Genomic DNA, 15,440 nt, shown 5'->3' on the forward strand with positions numbered 1-15,440 from the left:
CCATTTCATCAAACTGATAAGATTCAGCTTATTGAACATAACCAGGCTTGACTGCAGCTAACCCTACAGCTAACCCCTTACAGAATCTAATCATCACTATATATTGAACCTTACCATGAAAGTGAAGTAATCATCAAATTTCTACAAATGCTATGCTATGATCAAAGGACATTCCAGAAGAGATGAGAAAAATATTATTGAAATGTATCAGACTGGAAAGGGTTACAAAGCCATTTCTAAAGCTCTGGAACTCCACTGAACCACAGGGAGAGCCCATCAGGCTCATTTCAAAAAAGACAGATGTCCAAAAGACAGCATAAAGTGGCACTTGGATGTCTTACTAGACAAAACGTCCAAGTGGGCATTTTCAACACTGACTTTCTGGATGTCTTTATGGTTGTTTTGTCTCCAGTGCGTCTAAATCTTAAAGAGGTATGTTAAGAGGCATGCTTTGGGTGGGATTTGGAAGGGATTAGCACTTGGACATTCGGCAGGGATAATCAAACCTTTAAGGAAACAGTCTTAGACATATGGAGCTAGACCTATTTCAAACATGCATAAGGGTACAAAAGGTGGTCAACCTGAAAAGATGACCACTGGAGCGATTAAGGCATGACCCCCTTACTCCCCAGTAGTCACCTACCCCCTCCCACCACCCAAAGATCTGTATATAAAACCCAGTACTGTCCAGCCTGTCCGAACGGCTTGACATCAGCTGATTGCAGCAGGGGAATCCTGATCAGCTGAGCCAGTTTCTGGAGTCCTGCCAGCTCAGCTGATTTGGGATTCCCCTGCCAGGATCAGCTGAACTGGCAGCTGAACTGGCAGCTGAAAGGCATGGATTCATCTCTCTCCCCCTCACACCCACTGATCCCTCGAGACCTCCGTAATTTAATCGGCATCTCCCAAGATCCCCTGACACCCCCCATCACCAGACACCTCCACCATCTTAATAGGCATCCTCCTGACATCACCCGACACCCCACCCAAGATTTCCCTGAAACCCCCCTGAACCTTCCGATGAAAGATCGGCAGGAGGGAAGCCCACACTCTCCTGCCAACGGGTCGCCTCTTCAGAATGATGGGCCTTCCCCTCCCAATGCATTTTGGGATGCTGTGGGAGGGGCCCAAGGACTTCCCTCCTGCCGATTTTCCATCAGAAGGTACAGGGGGTGTCAGGTGATGGTGGGGGTTGCCCATTAAAGTGGAGGGTGTCGGGTAATGTCAGGGGTATCAATTAAGGTTCGGGAGTGTTGGGCGATCAGTGGCTATGAAAGAGGGAGGGAGAGAGGAATCTGTTCTCCCTGCAGGATTCAGCTGATCCTGGCAGGGAAATCCCCAATCAGCTGAGTTGGCAGGACTCCAGAAACAGACTCAGTGGATCGGGTTACTCTGTCGTGACCAGCTGATGACAAGCTTTTGGGGCAAGGTCTGCTTGGATATCCAAAAAGTTGGCCTTTTTTGCATTTTTCATATATACATTTTTCTATTAGGGAATGGGCAAAAAAGATAGACGTACTAAGGACCAAAACGTCCAGATAGCTCATTCCGGAAAGAAAGAAAAAATACACGTCTTGCTGTTTTGAGAATGGTAGTTTTCTCTCCTGGATTTTTGGACACTCCCCCTGCTGAATACTCTCTGCTGGAGTCACCTTAACATAGGTAGCTCCTCCTTAGGGGGAAGTGACATGGGAAGGAGTCAGAATAGCAGCTACCAGGAACTATAAGAGGCAGGGCCAAAACTAGGTTATAGAGGCCTGGGGAAGAAGGACGAGATGATTCCTGTATGTGCTGTGACTACAAATCCTAGAGACTCTGCTTGGCTGAGGTAAGCTAACCTTTTCCTTTGCTGAATTACCTATGAGTCTCATACTGAGGTTTGGCTGGGACCTACACTTCTTATCTGACTCAAGAAGGACTGTTACATACTGTGTTTGGAGCAAGGCAATCACAAGCCCTATGAAATACCAGGACTTCTGCTTCTTGGACAAGGAGATCGCTACTTATATACCGGTCCCTGTGAAGGAACAGGATACAGGGTTTTCTTTCTTTTGATCAATAAAAAGTTTTTCTTTACCACTTGTATCTGGATTTGGCTGCGTGGGCACAGGCCCAAACCTAAACCCTGCTTGTGCTGTTACATATGCTGTCAGGAGTGCACTTCCACTCAAACCCACCAAAAGAAGCAGACCCCATGAACTTCAGTCCTCTTCATACTGTGAGGCTAAGGAGATTAGCTCCATCTTGAGAGAGTCAAGATATTACTGAGTTGGGAGTGATTGTCCAGCAACGGTCCTACCAGACTCCAGCAGCAGGCTGTGGCAAAAGAAGATTTGAACATACTGGAACTAAGTGTTATTGAAGAGTCGGCAAATAACTGGTCTTCTCCAAATGTGCTGGTTTCAAAACTATATGGGAGCATCTGATTTTGTACCAATTTCTGGAAGGTACTGATTTCTGGAATACTATCTCCAAGCTGGAAGCGTACCTCATGCCAAGAGTTGACAAGCTCATTGAGAGGCTGGGAGGAGCACAGTTCATCTCTATGTTGGACCTGACCAAGGGATATGGCAGGTATCCCTTAATCCAGCTGCCAAGAAGACAGCCTTTTCCATACCCCAAGGTCTGTTCCAGTTTACGGTACTGCCTTTGGACCATGGAGCTCTAGCTACTTTTCAATGCCTGGTCGATTGCCTTCTCAGGCTGCATAGGGATTATGCAGCCACCTACTTAGATGACATTGTCACCTACAGTAAGGCCTGGTGGTTCCATCTTATCCAAGCAGAAGCATTCTGGGTATTAATCCAAGCAGAAGCATTCTGAGCAGCCATTCAGAAGTGGTGTCCGACCATTGTGCGCCGCTGGCCCCGACGCGCCGGTAATCAGCAGGCAGCAGCCCTGCAAAGCACCAGCGACCGGCCCAATTAGGGAAGTGTCCGGGCCCAGGCATTAGCGTGCTTGTGCGCCGCAGGCCCCAACAAGCAGCAGGCAGCTGTCCACCGAGCTTCAACATTTAAAGGTACCACTGGGTTGGTTTTTTTTTGTATATTCGTTTCATGAGACGCACCATTATTTCCGCCCACTTCTGGGGGGGGGGGGGGGAGTGCGTCTTATGGAGCGAAAAATATGGTACCTTTTGATTTTAGAACTGTAGTTCAGGGAATGGATATCTTGGAATAACTTAAACAAGGAGCAGTGCATTGCAGTTGGTCCAAAATGCAGAAGCAGAGTTGGTTATGGGCATTGAAAGAAATGAGCACATAACCCCAGTCCTTCAGAAGTTGCACTGGTTATCAGAAGCACAGACAGTCCAATATAAAGTAATCTTGATTGTTCATCAAATGCTTTACCATCCAATACCTTTATATTTTAAACAATTGCTGATGTTATACTGTCCCAGTTGAGCACTGTGTTCAGAAAATATTACTTGAAACATTGACTAAAGTGTGATATGTTGAGACTAGTACAAGATGTATATATATAACTGCTGGTTGAATACTGACTTGTAGAGTTCAGTACAAAATAAATCCAAGCATGTGGGGCAAAAGGGACTTGGATATTAGGCAAAAGCAGGTCTCTCTCACGTTAAAAGCTTAAAGTTTGTACAATGGCTGTCACAGCTGCAACTTACAGGATCAATTTCTCTTTGAAACATTGAGAACTTTGCTGTACTAACTAGGCTGAATTTGATACTGGAGCCCTATTGATCTAATCTGCCTTGCCCTCACAAGTTTAAAATGAAACACTGAGTAAGATCAAAATGGCTGTTAACTCACAGGAGTTCCAAAAATCTGCTGGCTCTGCTCAACTCTGTGTTTATCAGAGAGAGGTCCTCATGTTTCCACAGAGGACACGACCACACAGCCTTCAGCCACTGTGAAAGAGAGAAACTATTCCCAAATGGTTCAGTTACACAGCATAAAGAAGTAGCTGAAACGAAGCGGGAGGGGGCTTCTTTTTATTTAATTGTTTTTCTCCTGCTCTTTTGAGTTACTTAAATGGAAACAGGTCTTCATTTGCAATTACACAGAGATTTCCACCCCCCTCTTATATCTCCTCTTGTTATTGCAGTAATGGCCCAAGGCCAGGAGCCATATACCAGGGTTGTTTTTCCATCATTATGCATTCAAAGAATCCTAAATCCAGCCTGTAAGTGTTGAGGTTGAACAATGACCGATTGTCCAATTAGGGCTGTGAACACTGTCTCTGTAGCAGCAGCACATCCAGCCAGAGTTCAGTATCAAACCCAGGCCTCACCAGGCTGGCCAAACATAAATGCATTTGGACCCAAAAGAAATACACACACAAGAACTCTGCCTTTTTATCCAAAACAATATTTATTGAGGGTGAAAAATGAAGGCATGGTGAAATACGGAGAGAGGTAATGAAGGTGGTGCTGTAAGGCAGCCTAGTATCCTATAAAATCAGGGTAAATGCCATAGCTGAGATAAAACCTTTTTTGTCTAATGTACTCCTTTACTAAGCTTCCGACTGTAAGGGCACAGGTAGTGTAATGGGGTGAGTCTCAGGGGTCATGACCAATATTTTGCTTAATATAACATCAGCAACTAGAGAGCCTGGGTGAGGGGCTACAGATTGGTTCATCCAGCTCCTCTAATTAAAAAGATGCTCTGCTTCCTTTGCCTGGAAATTGTCACCAGGGACAGAAAGGTTCTTACGTACAAGTGGGAAAGCACAATTACTTACTGTAACAGGTGTTATCCAGGGACAGCAGCAGGCAGATATTCTCACGTATGGGTGATGTCACTGATGGAGCCCCGGTACGGACCACTTTAAAAGTGCATCGCCACTTTAAGAGTTTAGAAAGTTAGCGAAAGCCCGAACCGCGCATGTGTGAGTGCCTTCCTGCCCGATGTAGGGTGTGTGGTCCTTCAGTTAAGATAAGCCAGCTGAGAAGCAAACCCGGGGAGGTGGGAGGGTTGTGAGAATATCTGCCTGCTGTTCCTGGATAACACCTGTTACGGTAAGTAACTATGCTTTATCCCAGGACAAGCAGGCAGCATATTCTCACATATGGGTGACCTCTAAGCTAACAGACATGGGATGGTGGGAGTGTTGGCCTAAGAAAATATATTTTGAAATACAGATTGGCCGAAGTGTCCATCCTGTCTGGAGAAAAAATCCAGACAGTAGTGAGAAGTGAAGAAATGAATTGAGGACCAGGTGGCAGCTTTACAGAGTTCCTCAATGGTGTAAATCTAAAGAAAACAACAAATGCTGCCATAGCTCTAACTCTGGGGCCTGTGACACAACTTTCCTATGCCAGTCCAGTCAGAGTAGCAGAACGAGATGCCGGCAGCCAGCCAGTTGTAAATCGTTTGCTTGAATACAGGGTGCCTTAACTCTGGATGAAAACAAATGAAAAGTTAGGGAAAGTTCGTTGTGGCTTTGTCAATGTAGTAGGCCAAAGCCCGCTTATAGTCCAAAGTAAACAAAGCAAGTGTTCCAGCATGAGAATGAGGTTTAGGAAAAAAAACCACAGGCAGAACAATTGACTGAATAAGATGAAAAGTGACAACTTTTGGAAGAAACTTTGGACGTGTATGCAGAACCCCCGTGTCATGATGAAAAACTGTAAAGGGTGAATCTGCTACTAATGCTTGTAACTCACTGACCCTCCTGTCAGAGGTGAGAGCAATAAGGAAGACCACTTTCCAGGTAAGAAACTTAAGATAAGTTGTGACCATTAGTTCAAATGGTGGCTTCAACAACTGGAAAGAAGTACAGTAAGGTCCCAGATGACATGTGGAGACTGTATAGGTGGTTTCACAGAGAAAAATGTCATTTAATAAACCTAGAAAAGGACTATAGTAGAGTCCAAATGACAGGGGAAAGCCTGAGGTGTGGTTATACATTAAAAACCCCTGTCATGAATTGGGAAACCAGAGGATAAGCATTAAGAGATTGACCCTCGACTGACAAAGGAAAAGCTGCAATAGCACTTAAAAGAATTCTGAGAGATATAGACTCGAGACTAGAGTCAAACAAAATAATAAAATAATCCAAGATCAATTCCACTGTCAAGGAAAGTGGAACATGAAGATAAAGAAGACACCAGAAAGAAAACCTAGGCTAATTTTGATGGTAACATTGTAGAGTGGCCGGTTCCCTGGCAACGAACAGGCTGAGAAAAATGTAAGTAAATTCAAACAGCCTGTCATAGTAGTTGAACCCAGGACTCTTTGGTGCAAGGTAACAAACCAGTCATCACCTCTGGACTGATTCAGGAAAAAAACATCGCAGATTGGGATGAATCAGTAATTTCTGAGTCTAAATGAACAGAGGAGGAAAAATTAGAAGAGGTATGGACTCCCTGAAGCTGAGTTGAAGGAGAAGGGAGAACCAAAGTTGCCTAGGCAACCATGGAGTAAAGAAAATCATGGTGGCTGCTTCTCTTTTGTGCTTGAATAAAGTGCTCAACATGAGATGAAGTGAAGGGAATGTATATAGAAACATGCCCGTCCAATCCAAGAGAAAAACATATGCTGCGAGATGGAGAGGGGAATAAAGTCTGGAGCAAAACTGGGGCAACACAGGAGTCACAAATGAGTCCACTTGTGGGGTGCCCCATTGAGCAAAAATGAACTGGAGAGTTGTAGAGCTGAGAATCCATGCGGGAGGTTGAAGAATTCTGCTGAGGTTGTGTGCTAGGGAATTCTTCTCCCCATGAATGCAGACAGCTTTCAAGAACAGAGTGCGAGCTGTCGCCCAAGTCCAGGTGTTCTGGGCCTCCTGACACCACAGGATGGAGCCCGAGCCTCTTTGCTTGTTCATGTAGTACATTGCTACTTGATTTGCAAAGGAGGAGGACTTGAGGGCAGAGTATATGATGAAAAGCTTTGAGGGCATAAAACATTACTCTGAGTTCCAGGAAATTGATGTAAAATTTCCACTCCCTGGCGGTCCCAAGACCTTGAGTCTGAAGAGCGGACATATGAGCCCCCTCCCCACACATAAGGACATGCGCCTGTCATAATGACCTTGTGATGAGGGGGCAAGTGAAAAAATAGACCTTTGGAGAGATTGAAAGAGGTCATCCACCAGTGAAGAGACAGCAGAAGAGATGATGTCACAGATATATGTAGGAAGAGGCGATTCGTCGCTTGAGACCACTGAGAAGCAAGGGTCCACTGAGGAGTACGAAGTGGTGTTACATAGACAGATGAGGCCATGTGGCCTAAAAGAACTATCATGTGTCTGACAGAGATGGAATGAAGTGGAAGCAATTGCTGACACAGACGGATGAGAGTCTGAAATTGATCTGGAGGAAGAAACGCTCTCATGAGAATGGTGTCTAGGATTGTCCCAATGAACTGCAGACGTTGTAATTTGGGGAAGTTGACTTCAAATCCTAGAACCTGAGAAAAAGAAATGGTCTAAGATATTTCTTGGACCACTTCCTGAGAAGAAACATCCGTGATCAACCAGTCGTCCAGAAAAGGAAAAATCAGAAGGCCATGTGAGCGTAAAGATGCAGCCACCACAATAAGACACTTCGTGAAGACTCTGGGAGAAGATGCCTGACCGAAAGGAAGGACCCTGTACAAGGAATGGCAGCAATTGATTTGAATCGATGGTATGTTCTGGAAGCCGGATGAATTGGGATATGTGTGCAGGCTTCTGAGAGATCCAGGGAACATTTTGAATGAGGAGAGACAAATCCTGAAGTACCGCTCAACTAGAAAAATGATGGGAACTCTGAGATCCAGGAAAAATCTCAGTCCTCCTGTGTACTTGGGAATCAAGTAGAAACGGGAATAGAATCCCTGACTCTGCTAATCAAGGAGGACTCTTCAATGGCAATCAGAGAAGAAGGGAGGACTGTGCAGGGTCCAAAACAGACGCTCTTGGAAAAAAGGGGTCTGAGAGCAGGGTGAAAATACTGAGCGCAGAAACCTGCCCTAAGAAGATGAGAAACCAGAAAGCTGAGGTGATAAGCTCTCAGCTATGTATGAGGAACTGAAGATGGCCTCCGAAGGAACGCGGTCTAGACTGTAAAATGTTGATGTTGACTATGCCCTGCATGGAGGAAAAGATTAAGGAGCAAATCTTCGGTAAGAAGAAGAGTGCGGCTTTTTGGGCTTGACCAGAGTGTCCCACTTGGTCTCATGGACAGACAACTACTGAGTAGGTATGTCCATGGAAGCACCAAGAGGTCATCTCCCAAACAAGGCGTAATTACTAGCCTGTCCTGGTGGGTGATGAGAAGGGCAGACACTCGAAGTCAGATCAGAGCTGACTGGAACAGAAAAGAGGTGCTGAAAAAAACAGACACCATATGCAAGCGGAGAGAAGTGGAGCGTGGTAGCTGGTTTGGGTCAAGTAAAATGGTTACTGGACCAGTAGTCAGAATAGGATTCTGGTAAGCCGATTGGCCAACCGGTCCATCGCCATGCCCACTCTGTCCAGAAATACAGAGGCCTACACACTAGCATGTAGAGTTGACTCCAACAGTAAGGGATTCATTGAAAACATCCTCAGTGTTTCAAAAGACATATAAAAAATCTTCCATAAGATATCATGGAAGGGAATCCGAAGAGGCTTGGGGAGTTGACTATAGGTACCTAAAATTCTTTAGACTTTGTAGAGTTAACTGCCAAGGGAATGACTTTTCAAGGTCAACTTCCAAGGGAATAGCACAAGGTGCAGACAGTCCCCTAAGGAATCTTGAAAAAGAGAGTTCCTCAGACTACTGAAGTGTAAAAGAAAAGCATGTGGTGAAAAACCCACTGCTACAGAGAGATTAGGGGCTTGCTCAAACCCCCCCTAGAGATTCTGATTCCAAACTATACAGAATCAATGTCAGGGATTCGGTATCGAAGGCTGGAGACAGTTTAATGTCTGCAGGACCTTCCCAGACCGGAGCGACACCAATGCCAGCAACGTTAAAGATGACTGGCGTCACTTCAGAAGTCGGAACCGTTGGAGACTCCTATGCAAGTGCTATCAGTGTTGAGAAGCCAAAAGCTGACCGGCACCGGAGGAGTCAGTGTTGACAAAGGCATCAGCACGCACAACTGAAAATACAGTTGGACATGTACTGAATGAAATCTGCTGCTTAAGATGAAAACACCGGTACCGCTGGCTACGTCGCCCGGTACCATCGGTGCAGGTCTACACTCTAGAGATGAAAATGCCGGTATCGAGGCACACATCAGGATCAGAGTGGATGCAGAAAAGAAAAAACACCGGTACCATTGGCCTGTTAACCAGTACTATCGGTGCCGCTCTACGCTCCAAAGATGAGTATACCAGTATCGAGGCACTCATCGATATCGAAGCAGAGCCAGAGATGGGGCTGATCGAGGTCGGCAGGATTGGACTCACTGCTACAATGACCTGAAGCCCAAAGGAAAAAACTTGTGAGCCAAATTACCTATGTAGGAGCGGGCCCGAGGCAGCAATGTCAATCTCGGTGCGGGCTGGATCAGCGGTGGCGGACTGGGCACCAGATTACTGACGTTGGCAGGTGCCAGATTCCTGACGGCGCTGAAGTGCTTCCGAAGAACCCGCATGAGAATGCACTGGCGACGAGAAGAGCAGGGGAAGTAGAAAGTGACAAGGCTGAGGTCCCGACACTGCGAGAACCATTGGAAGATGTCGGTGAAGACAACTACCCCAGTCATAATGTGGAGAAATAACAGTATGGTGACCCATAAGGTCCCACCAAGGCTAAACTGACGACGGCAAAAGAAAAAAGATTTAATATATTGTTTTATTTTTATTTTTTTATACTAAAATTAAACGAAAAAAACTGACTGAAAAATCACAAACCGTGAGAGCGGGAAGGCAGCGAAAAAAATTTTCAATAGCCGTTGAAAACGCGACTTCTTAGCTCCATGGAAACTAAGAAACTGAGGGACCCACGCCCTACATCAGGCGGGAAGGCAGTCACGCATGCACGGTTCGGGCTATTGTGAACTTTCTAAACTCTTAAAGTGGCGATGCACTTTTGAAGTGGTCCGTACCAGGGCTCCGTCGGTGACGTCACCCATACGTGAGAATATGCTGCCTGCTTGTCCTGGGATAAAACTGATTAGCCCACTATGATTGGAGATCCACAATCGCAGAGTCTTGTCCAATTCAAGATTTTTTTTTAAAATCCCACATCCAAGCAATGGGTCTTTTAATTTTCTGTAAATTGAAAGTCTTCAAGCACTTATCCTTTGCCAGGAGATCTGCCAGCAGTTGTTCGGACACTAGTGAGGGAAACCCCAGTCCTACCGCCAGTCTACTGTGAGGAGTCTTACCGCCAGTCTACCGTGAGAACTGATAGTTCGCCATTACTAAGATAAGTAAATTTAAGCATAAGAATTGGAGGAATGATATAAAATTTAAATTAAATAGACCGGTGAGGAGTGCACCACTTGCATCTCCCCGTGATTACACTTCGGTGGGACGGAGGAGTGGTGGTTCTGAGGTCTATTAAATAGACTAGAAAATTATTGAAAACACTTATTAAGGTGACATAAGACGTTTACTGAGTACCTTAGAAACCATTTATTTATATATTGAGCATTGATTGGACTAAGGTAACATTCAAGCCAGTTTCAGTTGGAACAGATTGTTTATGATGCTAGCATTTAATCATTTATTTAGCTTATTCTCCCAAAAGGAGCCCAGAATGGGTTACAAGAGTACATTCATAGTATAAGCAGGACAAACTTTAGTGAGAAATACAACATTTACAGTATATACATAACATACAGACTTAATGGATAAAGGATGGTTTAAATTGCAGCATTTTCTGTATAGATAAGGCATAACGGATGCAAAATTGCTTTTTCTTTGCAGGTGGGTGCATCATTGTTGTTGGAGAATGTGGTAGTAATTCAAGTTATATTCGTGGTGGCATACGAGTTTTAGTGAGATTCCGTTTGGTGTATTAGTTGGTGCCTTTGAGATCCATTTATCAGGAATGCAGTAGTATAGCTTGCACAGCATGCCATTTACAATTCTGGACATTTAGGCCCCGATGCTGAAAAGGTTTCCATGCCAGTAAGACTTGTTAAAGCAGTCTTACTGGAGTGAAGGCTCTCCTCCCGATGTTCTAAAGGGATCACCATGGCTGCTACTGATCCTTGTAGCAGTCACCAAGAACCCTACTTGAATGCATTACAAGAAGCTCATTAGAAACATAGAAACATGATGGTAAATAAAGGCTAAATGGCCCTTTCAGTCTGCCTATGCGCAGTAACCATTATCTCTTCCTCTCTCTAAGAGCTCCCACATGCCTATCCCAGGCTTTCTTGAATTCAGACACAGTCTCTGCCTCCACCACTTCTTCTGGGAGACTGTTCTGTGCATCTACTATCCTTTCTATAAAAAAGTATTTCCTTAGATTACTCCTGAGCCTATCACCTCTTAACTTCATCCTTTGCCCTCTCATTCCAGAGCTTCCTTTAAATGAAAGAGACTCAACTCATGCGCATTTACATCACATAGATATTTAAACATCTCTATCATATCTCCCCTCTCTTGCTTTTCCTCCAAAGTATACAGATTGAGATCTTTAAGTCTGTTCCCATACACCTTATGACGAAGATCATACACCATTTTAGTAGCCTTCTTCTGGACCGACTCCATCCTTTTTATATCTTTTTGCAGGTGCGGCCTCCAGACCTCCTTTTTCCTATTGACCATACCTCTCCTAATACATCCTAGCATACTGCTAGCTTTTGCCATTACCTTTTCAACCTATTTGGCCACATTAAGATTATCACATACAAACACACCCAAGTCCCCTCTTCTGTCATGCACATAAGTTCTTCATCCCCTAAACTGTACTGTTCTTTTGGGTTTTTGCAGTCAAATGCATGACCTTGATTTTCTTAGCATAAATTTTAGCTGCCAAATTTCAAACCATTATTCACCAGGTATTTCTTCATGTTATCCACACCATCCTGGGTGTCTACTCTATTGCAGAGATTGGTATCATCCCCAAAGAGGCAAATCTTTGCGACAGCTCTTCAAGCAGTATCGTTTATAAAAATGTTAAAAAGAACAGGCCCAAGAACAGAACCTTGAGGCATCCCCTGCCAGCTCATTTTGATCGTGGCTTCAGAGCTGCAATGAGCTGAGCTGCAGGGGAGGCTGCCGGCTCAGCTGATCAGGGATTCCCCTACCGGCTAGCTGATCACAACTCCAGAGCTGCAATCAAGATGAGCCAGGGATGGAGAGGGGAGGAGCTCTTCTAAAAAGGAGCTCTTCTAAAAAGCTCTTCATGCACAGTTCCTCCCCCTTTTACTGGAGCTGCTCTGCACAAATAGCATGCATATAATTTGCATGCTATTGTGCTGAGCATAATCCGATAAAAACAAATTGTTCCCAACACAGCATTTAATACTTTGAGCATCAGGGTCTTAGTTGAGCAGACTGGATGAACTGTGCAGGTCTTTATCTGCCAACATCCTCCCTCTAGGAGGCTAACATTTTGGAAGAAACTAAAGCTTACATTTAAAGCTATTATTGTAGATACACTAAAAAAAGATAGGACAGCTTCATGTAAGTGAGGCAGTAATTCAGACATATATTTTTGGGGATGTGATGATTGGTTTATTACTTTTAATTTCTCTGTTTAGTTTTTTTTTCAATTGGTTTGTGTACTTTTTACAAAACAATTTGACAGATATTTGTGCTTTATTACCCCCAAAATGCAATTTAGGACTTGCAGTCTTTAAAGGTAGAAAATCTTTTGATTTACAGAGCATTCCTCAATTTGAACATCTGATAAGACTTGGGCTGTTCTAACTTCTTAATGGATCCTCTCTACTCGTGTGTGTTTCTGGTCTTTTCAAGGCCAACAAATTGCAAATCTGTTCTGCAGCACTTTTTCATGTTTGTTTTCTCCTCTAAATGTTGCAGGAAAATGCAAGTCCCTCAGGCAGAGATTGATTTTGTCAAGAGTGAGATATTGGGGTAGAGGATGTTTTTTGTTTTGCAGTTTTTGTTGCCCAAAACTTAAATCTGATACATATTCACTGCAACAACAAAAAAAAAATCCAAAGAAACTGGATATCCACACAGAGAATATTAATTGCATTCAATATTTAGAGTTAGTCGTCCCTCCCTGTGGAATTGCTCTCTTTATGCCTGCATTCTCTGACACACCCAGCCTCTCCTTTCCCATATTTCTCCCCTCACCTGTCTCTTGCTCAGAATAGCTGAAGAAAATGTGATTGCCTTCTGTTACATCACAGGGAAATTTATTCTTACGAGTATGATTCATGAAGTGCTGATTGCGTTCATGCCAACAAGTGCAAAGGAGCTCTGTAATGGAGGCTATGTGACCACTGCTCTACTTCTCTTCTCACATAACAGGCTCATTGGATTATTTTGTTTTCTATCCCGTTGTCCCCAAAGAGCTCAGAGCCGCTTACAGGTCAAACATACTTATTTATAGAGTTGACAGGTTACAATTTCACATAATTACAAGTTTACAATACAAGGTTGTATCCTAATTTGATATAAACTAGGGGTCTAGTACAAACAAACTTGGATTTAAACAGGATTATCCTTGCAGCACAGAAGTATTTATTTATTTATTCATTCACTCAATGAATCTGCTGTATTTCAGGGGGTGTCTTAGCCACAATAAACTTTACTGGCCCGAAACCCCTTCCACACACCTGAATAAATTTTGGGTGGGGGGTTAAATTATGGTTCATAGACATAATTGCGGAAGACAAAGGCGCGTGCCGACAACTGAGTGCAAGATGGAGGCGTGCGCCGAAGAAAATTACTGTTTTTAGGGGCTCCGACGGGGGGTTTTGTTGGGGAGCCCCCCACTTTACTTAATACAGATCGCGGCGGCGTTGTGGGGAGTTTGGGGGGTTGTAACCCCCCACATTTTACTGGAAACTTAACTTTTTCCCTAAAAACAGGGAAAAAGTGAAGTTTTCAGTAAAATGTGGGGGGTTACTACCCCCCAAACCCCCCATAACGCGGCACGATCTGTATTAAGTAAAGTGGGGGGTTTCCCCCCACACCCCCCCGTCGGAGCCTCTAAAAACAGTAATTTTCTTCGGCGCGTGCCTCCACGCTGCGCTCAATTGTCTGCGCGCGCCTTTGTCCCGGCGCACTTTTGACCTGACATCTAAATGGTTCATAGACATAATCGCGGACGCTTTTGACCTGACACCTAAATTATTCACCCCAGTCTGGATCCAAGTATGCACAACGGGACCCTCAACAATCACCAAGTATTTAAACACTTATTTCCGAGAGGGGGGTGGTTTATTTAAAATATATGTAAATGCACAAATTCTCTGCACAGGGATAGATGGCCAGACAGAGGGACACAAACCAGAAGGGGAAGAGTAGTTGTTTCTAAAAACATCAGTAAAATGGGGGGGTAGCCATGTTAGTCCACTTTTTAAAAGTAAAAATGCATTAAGTTAATCCAATAAAAAAGGTATCACTTGTCTTATTTCTATATAATTTCCTTTAAAAATGTATAAAACCTCCAGCACACCAACAGAGAGAGGAGTTCAGACATTTATAAACGTGTAAATTCTGAACATAGGAACAGACAGAGGGACATGAACTAGAAGTGGAAGGGTTCAAACTTTTGTAAACGTCTAAATCTCTATCACAATCCGCAACCGAGGGGTTCATTCACTCCTGCAGAAGCTGCGAAACTTATCAGAGCAGACAAAGGAACCAGTAAGACATCCCCTCCCCCACAGGAGGAAGCTTTAAGGGGGGAAGTCTCCATCTCCCCCACCCCAATAAATTCAACAGCAGCTGGGTAGTGTTATAAATAAACAAAACAAACTTATCCGCACATTGCAAATCAATCTAACACAATCTAGGGAAATCTTTTAATAGAGATTCATTCCCATCTGCCCCCCCCCCCTCCGAGGAGCCGACCGCATTCCAGGGGAAAGTTTTACAAAATAAATCAGATTCCAGCCCCATTTTAAAAGTCCTTTATAAAAGGGGGGGGGATTTCTCCTAACACCGCAAGGTGACTTTCAGCAAAGTTATTACTACCATATCCCAACACGAAGACTATAAACTTGGGAGGTGGGGTGACTCACTTATGTAACTCAAAATATCACCTGGTTTGAAGTGCTTCCTGCAAGGCTATAGTACTACGAATTGCACTGTACAAGTAACAGCTTCTGTTTTCTTTAAACTCAGGGCCAAGTTATTTAATTTTATTTAACTGTTTATTGAATTCAAATAATTAGCCAAGAGTCTAAGGACTAAGGTACATCTCAATATCAGCAGTAGAAATTATGCAGTTCAATGACAGCAAAGGCTGAGTGCCCAGAACATTAAAAAGTACAGGTGAAAGAGCAGAGTCCTAGGGGGGGATGACAGGCGCTAAAAACTTCCAGGTGGAGCACTGCTATCCTACTTGTATATTAACCTGCTGATGGCATCATTCAGAAAAGACCAAACAAACCCAAAGC

At 44.0% G+C, this 15,440-nt stretch overlaps 1 protein-coding gene across 1 annotated transcript in view; it reads right to left on the reverse strand.

The window, feature by feature from the left end:
- Positions 1-15,440, reverse strand: part of TYRO3 (TYRO3 protein tyrosine kinase) — a 203,089-nt gene that overhangs the window by 116,306 nt on the left and 71,343 nt on the right. The gene's annotated exons all lie outside the window — the stretch shown is intronic.

This window comes from Geotrypetes seraphini, chromosome 7 (assembly GCF_902459505.1).
Source record: "Geotrypetes seraphini chromosome 7, aGeoSer1.1, whole genome shotgun sequence".
In the NCBI taxonomy this organism is placed as follows: domain Eukaryota; kingdom Metazoa; phylum Chordata; class Amphibia; order Gymnophiona; family Dermophiidae; genus Geotrypetes; species Geotrypetes seraphini.